Here is a 20056-nt window from a genome sequence, read left to right on the forward strand (position 1 = left end):
GCATAAAGTTAGATTATGTTAGGACAGTACATAGCCACAAAAGTACAAACATCCATTTTCAATTCAAGGTCAGGCGTCACCAAAAGCAGAAACCAGCTTGAATTATGCACTAACTTTTGTCAATCTCCATCAGATGACACTCCTAGGACATTATGTTATACAATACATGCATTTTTTGTTGCATCAAGTTCATATTTATATCCAAAAACAGCATTTTACAGTAGCGTGAAATTCAGATTTTTTTCTTCTCTGAAGTGCTTCCGGTGAACATAACAAAATTACTATTCGAAAACATTGGTAAATTATAATATTGTCATTCAAAGAATAATATATTATCATCTCGTAATTGCTACCGAATGGCCAGATCTCAAAATAACTTTACTGGGAAATCACATTTTGCAATAAACGAGGTGCTATGCTAAGAACAACAGGCTATGCTATACAGTTAGCATCATCTAAAATCGATAATAACATTGTAAATATCCCCTTACTGTCACGACAGTGACGGATGGTGGCGCCCCTCCTCGGCCGGGCGGAGCTCGGCGGTCGTCGTCGCCGGCCTACTAGCTACCATCGATCCCTTTTTGTTTCACTTTCGTTTGGTTAGGTCTAGGTAGGCACACACCTGTTTTGGGTTAGTCATTAGTAAGGGGGGGTTATTTAGGTTAGCGTAGGATGTATGTGGTTGTACGTGATTGTGTTGCTTGTCCGGGTTTTGTGTGTTCGTAAGAACGTGTATTTAGTTTTTCCTTCTGCCAGTGGTTTCTTTTATTTTGTGTACACCACCGCAGAATCGTTCAGGGCTGCGCCCCTATACCTTGTCGACCACGTACAGTGCTTCAAATAAAGAAGGGTGGTCACGAACTCTCTCTGTCTCCTGCGCCTGACTCTACCTCTCCTGTTGTTCCTCGAGCCAGCCCGTGACAGAAATCACGTACCGTAACTAAATGGAGTCAGCAGGAGCTTCAGCGCCAGCCATGTCCATGGAGGAAACCGTCGACCAACACTCCACCCTGCTCCACCGGCTGGGGAACGCCATGGATCAGGTGTTGGCGCGCCTGGAGAGCTGGGACCGACGCGCTCTCGGCCCCCTGAACGCGGCAGGCCAACAGCCTGCGCCCCACCAGCACCCACAGCACCCAGTACCAGTGGGGTGAAACTCGCTCCCCCAGGGGAGTACGATGGAACGGCCGCTGGGTGTAAGGGCTTCTTGCTCCAGTTGGAGTTATACCTGGCGACCGTTCGTCCCTCTCCCTCGGGGGAGGAGAGCGTCAGCGTCCTCGTCTCCTGCCTCACGGGTAAGGCCCTGGAATGGGCAAACGCCGTGTGGGACAGTCCGGACTCAGCCAGGGACAACTACCCAGAGTTCACCCGCCGCTTTCGGGCAGTATTCGATCATCCCCCGGAGGGGAGAGCGGCGGGTGAGCGGCTGTTTCACCTGAGGCAGGAGACGAGGAGCGCGCAGGACTTCGCTCTCGAGTTCCGGACCCTGGCCGCGGGAGCAGGGTGGAATGAGAGGGCCCTTATAGATCACTACCGTTGTAGTTTGAGGGAGGACGTCCGCCGGGAATTAGCCTGTCGGGACACGACCCACACACTGGACCAACTGGTGGATCTGTCCATCCGACTGGACAATCTGCTGGCCGCCCGCGGACGTCCGACCCGGGCCCTGCTCATTCCACCCTCCAGTCCTCCTGCTCCCACGCCTATGGAGATAGGGGGGCAGCAGCCAGGAAGACTGGAGGGGGAGGTCGCTCCTGCACCTCATGTGGTCGCAGAGGGCACACTGTGGACCGGTGCTGGGGAGACTCCCCTAGGAGTCCAGAGGGCAGGCAGAGCGCTCCTTTGACACCTCAGGTGAGTCAGCACCAGCCTCACCCAGAGCCCCCTGTCCGTCACATGTATGTGTCAGTGTCCTTTCCTTGTTTCTCCCCTCACTCCCGGTTTAAGGCGCTAGTCGATTCAGGCGCAGCAGGGAGTTTTATGGACCGTGGGGTCGCGGCTAAGTTAGGGATTCCCCTGGTCCAGTTGGACCAACCCCTTCCCCGTGCACGCCCTAGACAGTCGACCACTAGGGTCAGGGCTGGTCAGGGAGGTCACTGTGCCTCTGGTCATGGTAATGCGGGGGGTCATGAGGAATGGATTAGTCTTTTCCTCATCGATTCCCCAGCATTTCCAGTGGTTCTAGGGATTCCCTGGCTAGCCACTCACAACCCTAAGATTTCGTGGGGACAGAGGGCTCTTAAGGGGTGGTCAAATGAGTGCTCGGGCAGGTGCATAGGAGTTTCCATCGGTGCGACTACGGTGGAGAGTCCAGACCAAGTATCCACCGTGCACATTCCCTCAGAGTATGCCGATTTGGCTATCGCCTTCAGTAAAACGAAGGCGACCCAATTACCACCTCATCGACGAGGAGACTGTGCGATAAACCTCCAGGTGGGCGCTGCCCTTCCTCGTAGTCACGTTTATCCCCTGTCTCAGGAGGAAACAGCGGCTATGGAGACATACGTCACTGAGTCCTTGAGGCAGGGATACATTCGGCCATCTCACTCACCCGTCTCCTCGAGCTTCTTTTTCGTGAAGAAGAAGGAGGGAGGTCTGCGCCCGTGCATTGACTATAGAGGTCTAAATGCCATCACAGTGGGTTTCAGTTACCCACTACCTCTCATCGCCTCAGCGATGGAGTCATTTCACGGGCGCGCTTCTTCACGAAATTGGATCTCAGGAGCGCATATAATCTGGTGCGTATCCGAGGAGGGGACGAGTGGAAAACGGCATTTAGTACCACATCTGGCCATTATGAGTACCTCGTCATGCCGTATGGGTTAAAGAATGCTCCCGCAGTCTTTCAATCCTTTGTGGATGAGATTCTACGGGACCTGCTCGGTCAGGGTGTAGTGGTGTACATCGATGACATTCTGGTCTACTCCACTACACGCGCCGAGCATGTGTCTCTGGTGCGTAAAGTGCTTGGGCGACTGGTGGAGCATGACCTATACGTCAAGGCTGAGAAATGTGAGTTTTCCAAACCAGCCGTCTCTTTCTTGGGGTATCGCATTTCCTCATCAGGGGTAGTGATGGAATGTGACCGCGTTTCAGCCGTGCGTAATTGGCCGACTCCCACCACGGTGAAGGAGGTGCAGCGGTTTTGGGATTTGCCAATTACTACCGGAGGTTTATCCGGGGCTTTGGTCAGGTGGCGGCTCCCATTACCTCACTGTTGAAGGGGGCCCGGTGCGGTTGCAGTGGTCCGCGGAGGCGGACAGGGCCTTTAGTCGTCTGAAGGTTTTGTTCACCGACGCTCCGGTGCTGGCGCACCCGGACCCCTCTTTGCCCTTCATAGTGGAGGTGGACGCGTCCGAGGCTGGGGTAGGAGCCGTGCTGTCCCAGCGCTCGGGCGCCCCCAAAGCTCCGCCCCTGCGCCTTCTTCTCTAGGAAGTTGAGTCCGGCGGAGCGTAACTATGATGTGGGGGACAGGGAGCTGTTGGCTGTGGTCAGAGCCCTGAAGGTGTGGAGACATTGGCTTGAGGGGGCACGTCACCCTTTTCTCATCTGGACTGACCACCGCAATCTGGAGTACATCCGGGCGGCGAGGAGACTGAACCCGCGTCAAGCCAGGTGGGCGATGTTCTTTACGAGATTTCGGTTTAACATCTCGTATATCCCAGGTTCCCCGGAACACTAAGGCCGACGCACTGTCTCGTCTCCATGACGCCGAGGAACGGTCCACCGATCCCACTCCCATACTTCCAGCCTCCTGCCTGGTGGCACCGGTGGTCTGGGAGGTGGACACGGACATCGAGCGGGCGTTACGGACGGAGCCTACTCCTCCGCAGTGTCCAGTGGGTCGTAAGTACGTTCCGCTCGATGTTCGCGATCGGCTGATTCGGTGGGCTCACACGCTTCCCTCCTCGGGTCACCCAGGGGTTGAGCGGACAGTGCGTGGTCTTAGTGGGAGATACTGGTGGCCCACCTTGGTGAGGGACGTGAGGCACTATGTCTCCTCCTGTTCGGTGTGCGCTCAGAGTAAGGCTCCCAGGCACCTGCCTAGAGGGAAATTACAACCCCTCCCGGTTCCACAACGACCATGGTCCCACCTGGCGGTGGATTTCTTGACCGATCTCCCGCCGTCTCAGGGCAACACTACGATCCTGGTCGTTGTGGACCGGTTTTCTAAGTCCTGCCGTCTGCTTCCGTTACCCGGTCTTCCTACGGCCCTGCAGACCGCAGAAGCCTTATTCACCCACGTCTTCCGGCACTACGGGGTGCCCGAGGATATCGTCTCAGATCGAGGCCCCCAGTTCACGTCCAGAGTGTGGCGGGCGTTTATGGAGCGACTGGGGGTTTCGGTCAGTCTGACCTCGGGGTTTCACCCCGAAAGTAATGGGCAGGTGGAAAGGGTAAACCAGGAGGTGGGCAGGTTCCTGCGGTCCTACTGCCAGGACCGGCCAGGGGAGTGGGCAAGGTTCGTGCCATGGGCCGAAATGGCTCAGAACTCTTTGCGCCACTCCTCCACCAACATATCACCATTCCAATGTGTGTTGGGTTATCAGCCGGTCCTGGGGCCATGGCATCAGAGCCAGACGGAGGCCCCTGCGGTGGAGGAATGGGTTCAGCGCTCAAGGGAGACCTGGAACGCTGTGCAGGAATCCCTGGAACGAACCAGGGTACGACAAAAAGCGGCGCTGACCGGCACCGCAGCGAGGCCCCGGTGTTCACCCCAGGGGAGAGAGTCTGGCTCTCGACCCGGAACCTGCCCCTCCGCCTGCCCTGCCGGAAGCTGGGTCCGCGGTTTGTGGGGCCATTTAAAGTCCTGAGGAGAATAAACGAGGTGTGTTACAGATTACAACTTCCTTCTTATTATCGCATTAACCCCTCGTTTCATGTGTCTCTCCTCAGGCCGGTGGTAGCTGGTCCGCTGCAGGAAAATGAGGTACGGAGGTCCCTCCACCCCCCTGGACATCGGGGGCCCCCGGCGTACACAGTCCGGTCCATCTTGGACTCCAGACGCCGGGCGAGGGGCCTGCAGTACCTCGTGGACTGGGAGGGGTACGGCCCGGAGGAGAGGTGCTGGGTACCGGTGGAGGACATACTGGACCCAGCGCTTATCCGGGAGTTCCACAGCCTCCATCCGGATCGCCCTGCGCCTCGCCCTCCGGGCGTCCTCGAGGCCGGCGTCGGCGCTGCGGGAGCCGCGCGTCAGGGGGGAGTACTGTCACGACAGTGACGGATGGTGGCGCCCCTCCTCGGCCGGGCGGAGCTCGGCGGTCGTCGTCGCCCGGCCTACTAGCTACCATCGATCCCTTTTTGTTTCACTTTCGTTTGGTTAGGTCTAGGTAGGCACACACCTGTTTTGGGTTAGTCATTAGTAAGGGGGGTTATTTAGGTTAGCGTAGGATGTATGTGGTTGTACGTGATTGTGTTGCTTGTCCGGGTTTTGTGTGTTCGTAAGAACGTGTATTTAGTTTTTCCTTCTGCCAGTGGTTTCTTTTATTTTGTGTACACCACCGCAGAATCGTTCAGGGCTGCGCCCCTATACCTTGTCGACCACGTACAGTGCTTCAAATAAAGAAGGGTGGTCACGAACTCTCTCTGTCTCCTGCGCCTGACTCTACCTCTCCTGTTGTTCCTCGAGCCAGCCCGTGACACTTACCTTTGATTATCTCCATCAGAAGACTGGCATCCCAGGTCCGGAAGGCATCACAGGTCCGGAACAAATGTGGTTTCTTTTGACAAAGTTCATAATTTATGTCCAAATAACACCAAGTACTTAGCGTTCATTATGCTCCCACAAAACGTGGTGGGGGACTGTAAAATCACGCCGAAAAGCTAAAAAAACCTAGTAAATAATCTATTTATGTTCGTTCAAACATGTCAAATGTTGTTTAGCATTAATCTTTTGGTCCATTTTTAACATTAAACATCAGTAATATTTTCACACAACCTATCCTATGTCGAGATAAACAATGAAGACAAAACTCACGTTTCTCAGATTTATGCGCAGGCGCAAAAAAATGAAGTGATGACATGTCAACTTCCTTGGATTCTAATTTGCTCTCTGTTTATCATAGACGCTTCAAACAACTTTATAAAGATCGTTGACATCTAGTGGAAGCCGTAGGTGTTGCGAAATGAATCCTTTCTCACTATGGTATCTATAAAACAATGACACTAAATAGTACAGTCACAAAATTCACATTTTTTTAAATCTATTTTTCACAGGTTTTTGCCTGCAATATGAGTTTTGTTATACTTACAGACACCATTCAAACTGTTTTAGAAAATTCAGAGTGTTTTCTATCCGAATGTGTTAATAATATGCATATCCTAGCTTCTGAGTTGGTGTAGGAGGCAGTTAAAAATGGGCACATATTTTTTTCAAAATGTCTCAATACTGCCCCCGAGCCCCAACAGGTTAAAGATACTGCTTGTGTTTGTTATCATATGTGACTCACCACCTGGATTCGGTCTTATGTAGCAAAATTTAAAATTGTGTTTTTTATATTGCATAAAAGCAGAGACTCAGACCTACAAAATGGTATATCATGCACTGCATTTGAGCAACAATGGGAAAGTAATTCTGCTTTGAAAGTAGATCAACTTGTAAACTCACTTTTGAGAAAATGGCCTTTGAATGTTTTGGTATCTAGTGAAGAGCTCTTTTTGGTCAACACCCATTCAGCATCGTTCACGCCCTCTTACGCTTTAGCCTTACCCATCTCGTTTCATTCTCGGAGCGCACAATTGACGCTCTGGCCGATGATTTATTTACCTATGGATAACATCTGCTGGCAACAATTTCGTTATGCTTTTTTGCAGACGTTTACTGGCCCCGACCATATTTAACGGTTGTGGTACACATGTCACGTAAGATTAGCTAATGAGCCAGCCAGCTAACGTTAGCTAGTTAAACAACAATGAACAGTGCCATCAATGCCACAGTGCTGGGAACTAACGAACCAGGTTCAATGTTAGGCTCTATCTAGAAAAGCAAATGACTCTGGAATACAAATAATGACATCAGCTAGGGATCCAGCCAGCTAACATTAGCTAGCTAGCTAACAGTAGACTTTAGCTTGAGACATATAGCTTGCTAGCTAGGTAAACAATGAACAATGAACAGTGCCAACAATGCCACAGAGCCGGGAGCTAACCAACCAGCTGCAATGTTAGCTTGCTAACATTAGGCTCTAACTAGAAAAGCAAATGGCTCTGGAATACGAATAATGATGTCAGCTAGGGAGCCAGCCAGCTAACATTAGCTAGCTAGCTAACAGTAGACTTTAGCTAACCTATTACATCTAGACGTTCCGCTAGCGGAACACCTACTCCAATATACAATGATAGGCGTGGCGCGAATTACAAATTCCTCAAAAATCCAAAAACTGAAGTTTTTCAAAAATATGACTATTTTACACCATTTTAAAGACAAGACTCTCCTTTATCTAACCACACTGTCCGATTTCAAAAAGGCTTTACAGCGAAAGCAAAACATTAGATTATGTCAGCAGAGTACCCAGCCAGAAATAATCAGACACCCATTTTTCAAGCTAGCATATAATGTCACAAAAAACAAAACCACAGCTAAATGCAGCACTAACCTTTTATGATCTTCATCAGATGACACGCCTAGGACATTATGTTATACAATACATGCATGTTTTGTTCAATCAAGTTCATATTTATATCAAAAACCAGCTTTTTACATTAGCATGTGACGTTCAGAACTAGCATTTCCACCGAACACTTCCAGTGAATTTACTAAATTACTCACGATAAACGTTCACAAAAAACATAACAATTATTTTAAGAATTATAGATACAGAACTCCTTTATGCAATCGAGGTGTCCGATTTTAAAATAGCTTTTCGGTGAAAGCACATTTTGCAATATTCTGAGTAGTTAGCCCGGCTATCACAGGCTAGCTATTTTGACACCCACCAAGTTTGGTACTCACCAAACTCAGATTTACTATAAGAAAAATTGGATTACCTTTGCTGTTCTTCGTCAGAATGCACTCCCAGGACTTCTACTTCAACAACAAATGTTGGTTTGGTTCAAAATAATCCATAGTTATATCCAAATAGCGGCGTTTTGTTTGTGCGTTCAAGACACTATCCAAGGGTGACGAAGGGTTACACGCCCGACGCATATCGTGACAAAAAAATTCTAAATATTCCATTACCGTACTTTGAAGCATGTCAACCGCTGTTTAAATTCAATTTTTATGCTATTTTTCTCGTAAAAAAGCGATAATATTCCGACAGGGAGTGTTTGTTTTCATTCAAAGACTGAAAGAAGTAAAATGGACTCTTCACGGGCACGCGCACACAAGTCTCATTGCTCTCAGATGGCCACTTACAAAATGCGCTCCTGTTTTTCAGCCAGAGACAGCAGTCATAATTCAAAGTTCTGCCGCCTTCTGAGAGCCTATGGGAGCATCAGAAAGTGTCACGTTACCGCAGAGATCCTTTGTTGTGGAAAGAGATGGCAAAGTAGCCCAAGAAATGGTCAGACAGGCTACTTCCTGTACAGAATCTTCTCAGGTTTTGGCCTGCCATTTGAGTTCTGTTATACTCACAGACACCATTCAAACAGTTTTAGAAACTTTGAAGTGTTCGGTGGCGGAGATCTTTGTGGGCTATACTCGGCCTTGTCTTGGGACGGTAAGTTGGTGGTTGGAGACATCCCTCTAGTGGTGTGGGGGCTGTGCTTTGGCAAAGTGGGTGGGGTTATATCCTGCCTGTTTGGCCCTGTCCGGGGGTATCATCGGATGGGGCCACAGTGTCTTCTGATACCTCCTGTCTCAGCCTCCAGTATTTATGTTGCAGTAGTCTATGTGTCGGGGGGCTAGGGTCAGTCTGTTACATCTGGAGTATTTCTCTTGTCTTATCCGGTGTCCTGTGTGAATTTAAATATGTTCTCTCTAATTCTCTCTTTCTCTCTTTCTTTCTTTCGCTCGGAGGACCTGAGCCCTAGGACCATGCCTCAGGACTACCTGGCATGATGACTCCTTGCTGTCCCCAGTCCACCTGGCCGTGCTGCTGCTCCAGTTTCAACTGTTCTGCCTGCGGCTATGGAACCCTGACCTGTTCACCGGAGGTGCTTGTTGCACCCTCGACAACTACTATGATTATTATTATTTGACCATGCTGGTCATTTATGAACATTTTAACATCTTGACCATGTTCTGTTATAATATCCACCCGGCACAGCCAGAAGAAGACAGGCCACCCCTCATAGCCTGGTTCCTCTCTAGGTTTCTTCCTAGGTTTTTGCCTTTCTAGGGAGTTTTTCCTAGGGAGTTTTTCCTAGCCACCGTGCTTCTTTCACATGCATTGCTTGCTGTTTGGGGTTTTAGGCTGGGTTTCTGTACAGCACTTTGAGATATCAGCTGATGTACGAAGGGCTATATAAATAAATTCTTCCGATGTATTAAAGCAACAGTTTGGTGTGTTATTAATTGATCAATCAAGTCATTCTGTACATTTCACCTTTTTTTATTTACAGTTTTAACCTGACATCATTCCATAAAAAACGTTCTCTGTCAGATCCACCATCCCTTCTGTTTAGCCAGATAATACTTCCTGCTGACCAGCCAATCACATCAAAGTGCTGTTTGCTGCCTGGTGTGCTCTCTCGGGAGGCCATCCCTATGATTAAAAGACGTTGAAAATACATATGTACAACAACAAAAAATGTCAATTTTGCTCACTGGGATCCTTCCAAATCTCCTTCAGTTGATCTTGAGCGAAGCCTGGACATCGAAGGATACCACTGTGGAGCCCTGGTTGGTGGTGATCACGGGTCAATGCTGTTTCACATTGACGTTGCCACAGGATCCTGGATGGTAATTCCTGAATGAGAAGAATCAGAGGGGGTTGGTTAGGTTGGAAATGTCATTACATGATATCAGCTGTGACATTGTCTCAACAGTGATGAATACCAAGTGCTGTACAGGACTTACAACACATTGCGATAGTACTGAAGCTTTGTGATGGAAGATGTGGCTGTTACTGCAGTGGTGTGGAGGCTGCATTGTGGGGCCTGCTGGACTGACAGAGTTGGTGGGATGAGATGGGGGAGTCTGGAGGTCAAAACATGATGAACAAACAAAACAAGAAAGCTTCAGAAATACTGATTTAATACCAACTGTTAAAGTCTAACAAATATATGTCAGGAATCTTTAAACAGTTTGTTACGATAAAAAAAGATTTACAACAGGTAAAACTGGGATCAGCTGGATTAGACTGAAGAAAAGTATGGTTGACTCAAATGTAATTTGTTAAGCAGTTGTGTTCCTTGTTGGCAGTGGAAGTTGGAACACACATCACCTCAATCATAACACCTACAGAACATTCTGCTACTTGTAAATCAAGTTCCTCTAGATCTAGGATATGTGTTCAGTGTAACAGAGGTAGTATCACGTTGGCATTGGTGTCACTGGAGAAGAATCTGTACTTACCTGCTCTGTGGCCCCGCCTGGTTCCTCCCAGAAGTGGAGGTGGAACAACGTGGGGGATAATGGGGGGGATGGTGATACCAGCCGCTCAACAACAGCCCAGCAGGCAGTTCTGGGAAACAGATGAACATTTCTGAGAAGTCACACCCTTAACTTGACATACTGTCTTTATGATTGATTGGTTATGTACAAGCTATGCTATGCAGATGCAGCATTCAGTGGGCTGAATAAACTTGGTTTTAGCTTTTCTCTGCATCCGTTTGAGTTCATACTCTGTTCACAACCTAACACCTTGCTTCAATGTAATTACTTTAAGGCCTAAATGTTCTTATTCATCTTCAGAATTAGAATTACATTAACCTTGTTTTCACATTAAACTAACATAAAGAAAAGGGTGGTGACATGTTCTAATCTTCCCATGCAGTCACATGATGACCAACACAAGCAGTATCTGTAACAGCACCGTTTCTAGACAGACAACAGAGGATGTTCATGATGTTTTGATAAACAGACTATTAGAATTAGAATATAGATTAACATAAACTTTACCTCTTCAGTTAACTTTCATAATAAATGCTCAAAATGGGTTTTGAAAGAATCTTCACCTCCACAAATGAAGTATTAAAAACACTTGAGAAGCTGTCATTGTGAACAGATTAAATTTGTGAAATGCACTCATTTGCGATCTGGTGTTACACTAAGATGATTGAGCTACACTAACAATGATTGCGTTATACTAACTATGATTGAAATAAAATTGGCTAATGTGATTAGCATGAGGTTGTAAGTAACAAAAACATTTCCCAGGACATAGACATATCTGATATGGGCAGAAAGCTTAAATTCTTGTTAACCTAACTGTACTGTCTGATTTACAGTAGCTATTACAGTGAAATAATACCATGCTATTGTTTGAGCAGAGTGCACAATTATGAACTTGAAAATGTATAATTAAACGAATTAGGTACATTTGGGTAGACCTGATACAACATTTTGAACAGAATGGTTCATTGAATCAGTCTAAAACTTTGCACATACACTGCTGCCATCTTACCATATCTAATGATTTGAAAATGCATATCTCTACTTCAGGTCCTGAGCTACAGGCAGTTAAATTTGGGTATGTCATTTTAGGCGAACATTGAATAAAAGGGTCCGATCCTTAAGAGGGTATCAACATTTTCAAATTTTCTCAGTATTATTCCAACTTTTTAGTGTGGAAATATAAATATACACCAGTTATGCTAATTTGGACCACCAGGCTGCTGATGTCATGCAGTATGTCGTTTATGTTTTTATACTTTTTCATAATGACAACTACAAATTTGATGTCAGACTACAATAGAATGTTCATGATGTCAGACAACAATAGAATGTTCATAATGTCAGACTACAATAGAATGTTCATAATGTCAGACTACAATAGAATGTTCATGGTGTCAGACTACAATAGAATGTTCATAATGTCAGACTACAATAGAATGTTCATAATGTCAGACTACAATAGAATGTTCATGATGTCAGACAACAATAGAATGTTCATAATGTCAGACTACAATAGAATGTTCATAATGTCAGACTACAATAGAATGTTCATGATGTCAGACTACAATAGAATGTTCATAATGTCAGACTACAATAGAATGTTCATGATGTCAGACTACAATAGAATGTTCATGATGTCAGACTACAATAGAATGTTCATAATGTCAGACTACAATAGAATGTTCATGATGTCAGACTACAATAGAATGTTCATAATGTCAGACTACAATAGAATGTTCATGATGTGACTGTCTACAGACATGTCGATAAACGTAGTCTTGTCATCTTTGATTGTTTACTCACTGTCTACTACACTACCGTACTCACTCTGTTTACTACACTACCGTACTCACTCTGTTTGCTACACTACCGTACTCACTCTGTTTACTACACTACCGTACTCACTCTGTTTACTACACTACCGTACTCACTCTGTTTACTACACTACCGTACTCACTCTGTTTACTACACTACCGTACTCACTCTGTTTGCTACACTACCGTACTCACTCTGTTTACTATACTACTGTACTCACTCTGTTTGCTACACTACCATACTCACTCTGTTTACTACACTACCGTACTCACTCTGTTTGCTACACTACCGTACTCACTCTGTTTACTATACTACTGTACTCACTCTGTTTGCTACACTACCATACTCACTCTGTTTACTACACTACCGTACTCACTCTGTTTGCTACACTACCGTACTCACTCTGTTTACTACACTACCGTACTCACTCTGTTTACTACACTACTGTACTCACTCTGTTTGCTACACTACCGTACTCACTCTGTTTACTACACTACCGTACTCACTCTGTTTGCTACACTACCGTACTCACTCTGTTTACTACACTACCGTACTCACTCTGTTTACTACACTACTGTACTCACTCTGTTTACTACACTACCGTACTCACTCTGTTTACTACACTACCGTACTCACTCTGTTTGCTACACTACCGTACTCACTCTGTTTACTACACTACCGTACTCACTCTGTTTGCTACACTACCGTACTCACTCTGTTTACTACACTACTGTACTCACTCTGTTTAGCACATGGCCTCACATGTGAATCCTTAAAGAGATGGGTGGGTCTAAGGCTTAAGAGTGTGAATGAGAGTAGACAAAGATGAGGTGTAGGTGTACCAAAACATTCAAGGACCATTTATATAAAAGTGGGTTTACAAGTTGATCAACTTTCAGAGCAGAATTACTTTCCCATTGTTCCTCAACTGTAGTGTATGATACACCATTTTCTATCTCTGAGTCTCTGCTTTTATTCAATGTAAAATACACCATTTCTAATTTTGCTATGTCGAATAGAGCCGGTTGGTCCCAGTTGTCATCTCATTGTTACTTAGGGAGCTCATTCTATAATACAGACATGGGTGAGTTCTGTCCCAGGTAGATGCAAAAATCTGATTCACGGTATCAGGAAGGAATAAGCAGGAAATCTGGAATCCTCCATCCAGGATTTTTGAACACTGGGGATTTTGGGAAACTTACTGGACTGTGTGCATGTTTATCCTCTCTGGGCTAGGCGGGACGAATTCGTCCCACCTACGTAACAGCCACTTGCAGCCTGTGGCGCGATTTTCAAAACCTTAAAAATCCTATTACTTCAATTTCTCAAACATATGACTATTTTACAGCTATTTAAAGACAAGACTCTCGTTAATCTAACCACACTGTCCGATTTCAAAAAGGCTTTACAACGAAAGCAAAACATTAGATTATGTCAGCAGAGTACCAAGCCAGAAATAATCAGACACCCATTTTTCAAGCCAGCATATAATGTCACCAAAACCCAGAAGACAGCTAAATGCAGCACTCACCTTTGATGATCTTCATCAGATGACAACCCTAGGACATTATGTTATACAATACATGCATGTTTTGTTCAATCAAGTTCATATTTATATCAAAAAACAGCTTTTACATTAGCATGTGACGTTCAGAACTAGCATACCCCCGCAAACTTCCGGGAATTCGCTAACATTTTACTAAATTACTCACGATAAACGTTCACAAAAAGCATAACAATTATTTTAAGAATTATAGATACAGACCTCCTCTATGCACTCGATATGTCCGATTTTAAAATAGCTTTTTGGTGAAAGCACATTTTGCAATATTCTAAGTACATAGCCCAGGCATCACGGGCTCGCTATTTAGACACCCGGCAAGTTTAGCACTCACCATAATCATATTCACTATTATAAAAGTTTCATTACCTTTTGTTGTCTTCGTCAGAATGCACACCCAGGACTGCTACTTCAATAACAAATGTTGGTTTGGTCCAAAATAATCCATCGTTATATCCGAATAGCGGCGTTTTGTTCGTATGCGTTCCAGACACTATCCGAAATGGTAAAGAAGTGTCGCGCGCATGGCGCAATTCGTGACAATAAGATTCTAAATATTCCATTACCGTACTTCGAAGCATGTCAACCGCTGTTTAAAATCAATTTTTACGACATTTTTCTCGTAGAAAAGCGATAATATTCCGACAGGGAATCTCCTTTTCGGCAAACAGAGGAAAAAAATCACAAAGGCGGGGGCGGTCGGGTCACGCGCATAAGCCCAGAGTCCCTTGATCGGCCACTTGAGAAAGGCGATAATGTGTTTCAGCCTGGGGCTGGAATGACGACATTCTGTTTTTTCCCGGGCTCTGAGTGCCTATGGACGACGTGGGAAGTGTCACATTAGAGCAGAGATCCTTAGTAAAAGATAGAGATGGAAAAGAAGTTCAAGAAATGGTCAGACAGGCCACTTCCTGTAAAGGAATCTCTCAGGTTTTGACCTGCCATTTGAGTTCTGTTATACTCACAGACACCATTCAAACAGTTTTAGAAACTTTAGGGTGTTTTCTATCCATATGTAATAAGTATATGCATATTCTAGTTACTGGGTAGGAGTGGTAACCAGATTAAATCGGGTATGTTTTTTATCCAGCCGTGTCAATACTGCCCCCTAGCCCTAACAGGTTATATTACTGCCTAGCATCAAAATCTTATTCATATTATCATGGTCTTTAATTTAGACAACAATTAGTTGTGTGAAGTGTTAGTAGAGTACTGGAACCTGTATACTCCGGTGGAAACTGAAGCTGTCTTGAATACAATTGTCTAAATACACATACCATGTTTTCTCTTGCAGTATTTTAAACTGCATCATTTCTAGACAGACAACAGAGGATGTTCATGATGTTTTGATAAACAGACTATTATAATTAGAATATAGGTTTACAAACATTGCCTCTTCAGTTAACTTTCCTAAAATAATGCTGGAAATGAGTTTTAAATAATCATACCCTCATTTTGTGCTCTATAAGATGTCAATATAAACAGACAAAAAATTGTGAAATGTACTTTAAACTGATGTTGGGACTTTATTAGATGAATCATGTTGCCACGGTCGTGATAATGGACGAACCAAGGTGCAGCGTGTGTTGAGTTCCACATCTTTATTTGCAGTGAAAACTTAAACAAAAAACAATAAACATACAACGAACGTGAACTACGTGGTGCTGAATGCACCCACACAAAACAATATCCCACAAACACAGGTGGGAAAAAGGGCTACCTAAATATGATCCCCAATTAGAGGCAACGATTACCAGCTGCCTCTAATTTTGAACCATACAAACCACCAACATAGAAATACAAAAGCTAGAAACCCCCTAGTCACGCTCTGACCTATACACCATAGAGAACCCAGAGGGCTCTCTATGGTTAGGGCGTGACACATGTGATCAAACAGGATGTGCGTGTGTAGTGATTAATTTGCCCCTCACTCCTCTCCTCAGCCACTGGATTAGTCTGATGGGTGACAATATTAGAATACCACTTGTGAATGATGCCCAGCTTGTGTGCAGTAAGGCAAGAAACACTGCATGCCTTTTTTTGGCGACTTTTTCAATTCACAGTTGCACACCTCATGTAGCCTAGTCCATAGTCCTATATGTTTTAATAAGGTTAGTATCACACCTCATGTAGCCTAGCCCATAGTCCTATATGTTTTAATAAGGTTAGTATCACACCTCATGTAGCCTAGCCCATAGTCCTATATGTTTTAATAAGGTTAGTATCACACCTCATGTAGCCTAGCCCATAGTCCTATATGTTTTAATAAGGTTAGTATCACACCTCATGTAGCCTAGCCCATAGTCCTATATGTTTTAATAAGGTTAGTAGCCTATAGTCCTATATGTTTTTATAAGGTTAGTATCACACCTCATGTAGCCTAGCCCATAGTCATATATGTTTTGATAAGGCCTGTACTAAAGTGGCCAAATGACTCCTTCAAATGAAGCACATGAATCCGCTTTATAACCAGTGTAGAGTCTAAGACAACCATTGTTAGGGCGGAGACATGAGCATCTCATCATTATATACGGATCTCTGGTTTCAGCTTCTTGCGAAATGGAAAGGAAAGATAGCGCGTTCACAGTGCACAGTTAGGATGCGTGAAGATAATGTGTCATGAGAATAATGTAACATTTTGAATCAAGAAGAAGGGGAAGTGGGTGAAGTTATGGTCCGTCTCTCTCCAGAATGCATTCAGATGTAGGAAAGTTCCCATTTGGCAATGTCTGATTTCTGATTGTCATAAGACTTCATGCTAATCACATTAGCCTACGTTAGCTCAACCGTCTGACGGGGGGATACTGATCCCGTAGAGGATAATGCCCTTTTAGTGTAACACCAGATCCCAAATGAGTGCATTTCACAAATTGAATCTGTTCACATTGACATTTTATCAAGTGTTTTTAATTGTGGAGGTGGAGCATAAAATAGGGATAAGATTACTTTCTAACTCATTTAGATTTTTTTAATGAAAGGCTCTGTTATAATATATATTCTAATTCTAATAGTCTGTTTATCAAAACATCATGAACATCCTCTGTTGTCTGTCTAGAAACGGTGCTGTTACAGATACTGCTTGTGTTGGTCATCATGTGACTGCATGGGAAGATTAGAACATGTCACCACCCTTTTCTTTATGTTAGTTTAATGTGAAAACAAGGTTCATGTAATTCTAATTCTGAAGATGAATAAGAACATTTAGGCATTAGAGTAAATACATTGAAGCAAGGTGTTAGGTTGTGAACAGAGTATGAACTCAAACGGATGCAGAGAAAAGCTCAAACCAAATTTATTCAGCCCACTGAATGCTGCATCTGCATAGCATAGCTTGTACATAACCAATCAATCATAAAGACAGTATGTCAAGTTAAGGGTGTGACTCAGAAATGTTCATCTGTTTCCCAGAACTGCCTGTTGGGCTGTTGTTGAGCGGCTGGTATCACCATCCCCCCCATTATCCCCCACGTTGTTCCACCTCCACTTCTGGGAGGAACCAGGCGGGGCCACAGAGCAGGTAAGTACAGATTCTTCTCCAGTGACACCAATGCCAACGTGATACTACCTCTGCTACACTGAACACATATCCTAGATCTAGAGGAACTTGATTTACAAGTAGCAGAATGTTCTGTAGGTGTTATGATTGGGGTGATGTGTGTTCCAGCTTCCACTTCCAACAAGGAATACAACTGTTTAACAAATTGCATTGGTGTCAACCATACTGTTCTTCAGTCTAATCCAGCTGATCCCAGTTTTACCTGTTGTAAATCTTTTTTTATCATTACAAACTGTGTCTAAAGTTTCCTGACATATATTTGAGACTTTAACAGTTGGTATTAAATCAGTTTTTCTGATGTTTTCTTGTTTTGTTTGTTCATCATGTTTTGACCTCCAGACTCCCCCATCTCATCCCACCAACTCTGTCAGTCCAGCAGGCCCCACAATGCAGCCTCCACACCACTGCAGTAACAGCCACATCTTCCCATCACAATGCTTCAGTACTATCTCAATGTGTTGTAAGTCCTGTACAGCACTTGGTATTCATCACTGTTGAGACAATGTTACAGCTGATAACATGTAATGACATTTCCAACGTAACCAACCCCCTCTGATTCTTCTCATTCAGGAATTACCATCCAGGATCCTGTGTTAACGTCAATGTGAAACAGCATTGACCCGTGATCACCACCAACCAGGGCTCCACAGTGGTATCCTTCGATGCCCAGGCTTCGCTCAAGATCAACTAAAGGAGATTTGGAAGGATCCCAGTGAGCAAAATTGACATTTTTTGTTGTTGTATATATGTATTTTCAACGTCTTTTGATCATAGGGATGGCCTCCCCAGAGAGCACACCAGGCAGCAAACAGCACTTTGATGTGATTGGCTGGTCAGCAGGAAGTATTATCTGGCTAAACAGAAGGGATGGTGGATTTGACAGAGAACGTTTTTTATGGAATGATGTCAGGTTAAAACTGTAAATAAAAAAAGGTGAAATGTACAGAATGACTTGATTGATCAATTAATAACACACCAAACTGTTGTTTTAATACATGGAAGAATTTGATTAGTCAAGGTACAATAAAAAAAACATTTATGGAATGACTAGACTAGTCAAAGTATATGGAATAACTTGAGCAGCAAATGCATGATGCTGACTTGGACTTTCAACATGAAACAGTCATTCGTTTTTTATCAGTCCTTCCTCTGGTGACACATTGGCCCCTTGTCAGTGGCAGCTGGAGTGAAGGGCCCGACAGGCATACTGCAAATTATAATGTAATAAACAAAAATTAGTGTAATAACTCATTATAATGTAATAACTTAACCTGTTGTGGTATAGGGGCAGTATTTTCACGACCGGATAAAAAACGTGCCCGATTTAATCTGGTTACTACTCCTGCCCAGAAACAAGAATATGCATATAATTAGTAGATTTGGATAGAAAACACTCAAAAGTTTCTAAAACTTGTTGAATGGTGTCTGTGAGTATAACAGAACTCATATGGCAGGCCAAAACCTGAGAAGATTCCATACAGGAAGTGCCCTGTCTGACCATTTCTTGGCCTTCTTTGCCATCTCTTTCCACAACAAAGGATCTCTTCGGTAACGTGACACTTTCTGATGCTCCCATAGGCTCAGGAGTAATAACCAGATTAAATCGGGTACGTTTTTATCCGGCCGTGAAAATACTGCCACCTAGCCATAACAGGTTAAAACATTGTTAATTCGACGTTGTCTGCATCTGGGTCTTACCTTCATACCTGATAATATTATCATATAATACAATATAATGACTAGAATAGAATAACAGTTTTGACATGAAAGCCCAGCCAGATGTTTTAGTCCTTTAGCAGAAGCTCTTATCCAGAGCAACTTAGAGGAGCATTATGGTTAAGTGCCTTGCTCAAGGGTACATAGACAGCTCAGAGATTCAAACCAGCGACCTTTCAGTTACTGTCCCTACGCTATAAACCACTTGGCTACCTGCCACCTTGACAGTGTGTCTCTATACCTCTCAGTCTCTAAACCACTAGGATAGTTGCCACCTTGACAGTGTGTCTCTACACTTCTCAGTCTCTAAACCACAAGGCTACCTGCCACCTTGACAGTGTGTCTCTATACCTCTCAGCATCTGAAGACACCCAGCCATGGTTAGGATTATTAGAGAAGCTTTTCCTGCTGAAAGACAGTTTCATTTCATCTGGTTTCAGAAATAATGTATTGGATATGTTCATAACCCCGTCCACCTATAAGATGTGGGGGGATCTGTATGACTAAGAAGAGATACAAAGAACTCTGATTGTAAAACGTCTTCTCTTTTTAGTCTTAGATATGTCTAGGGTTAGGGTTACTGCTGAATGTAGTACCTCTAACCCTAAACACACTGTAATGTAAAGTATTACCCCATTCTCAATGATCAGTCAATACATACAGTATTAATTTCAACTACAGAACATTGGATCAATATCAAGTCCCCTCCTCATTACAACCACTTAAGAATTATTATAGACACTTAAAATCAGTGTTATAACACATAAGTGTATTATAAGGCATTTTAAAGGTCATTAAAATAGTTAGAATATGTACTTCATAGAAACTGTTACCCTTTATATATTCTAACCACTCTATTTAATATTAAGGGTCCTAACCTAGGAACTAAAATATTTGTCTC

General features: G+C 44.3%; 1 long non-coding RNA gene across 1 annotated transcript in view; it reads left to right on the forward strand.

Moving 5' to 3' along the window:
- Window positions 1–18031, forward strand: part of LOC106596868 (uncharacterized) — a 51070-nt gene extending 33039 nt beyond the window's left edge. Inside the window, exons 3-4 of the long non-coding RNA XR_006763183.1 lie at window positions 17779–17899; window positions 18010–18031. This is a non-coding gene — a long non-coding RNA (uncharacterized lncRNA). The remainder of the gene's footprint in view (window positions 1–17778; window positions 17900–18009) is intronic.
- Window positions 18032–20056: the final 2025 nt, after the last annotated feature.

The sequence above is a fragment of the Salmo salar genome, unplaced genomic scaffold (assembly GCF_905237065.1).
Source record: "Salmo salar unplaced genomic scaffold, Ssal_v3.1, whole genome shotgun sequence".
NCBI classification, from domain to species: Eukaryota; Metazoa; Chordata; class Actinopteri; order Salmoniformes; family Salmonidae; genus Salmo; species Salmo salar.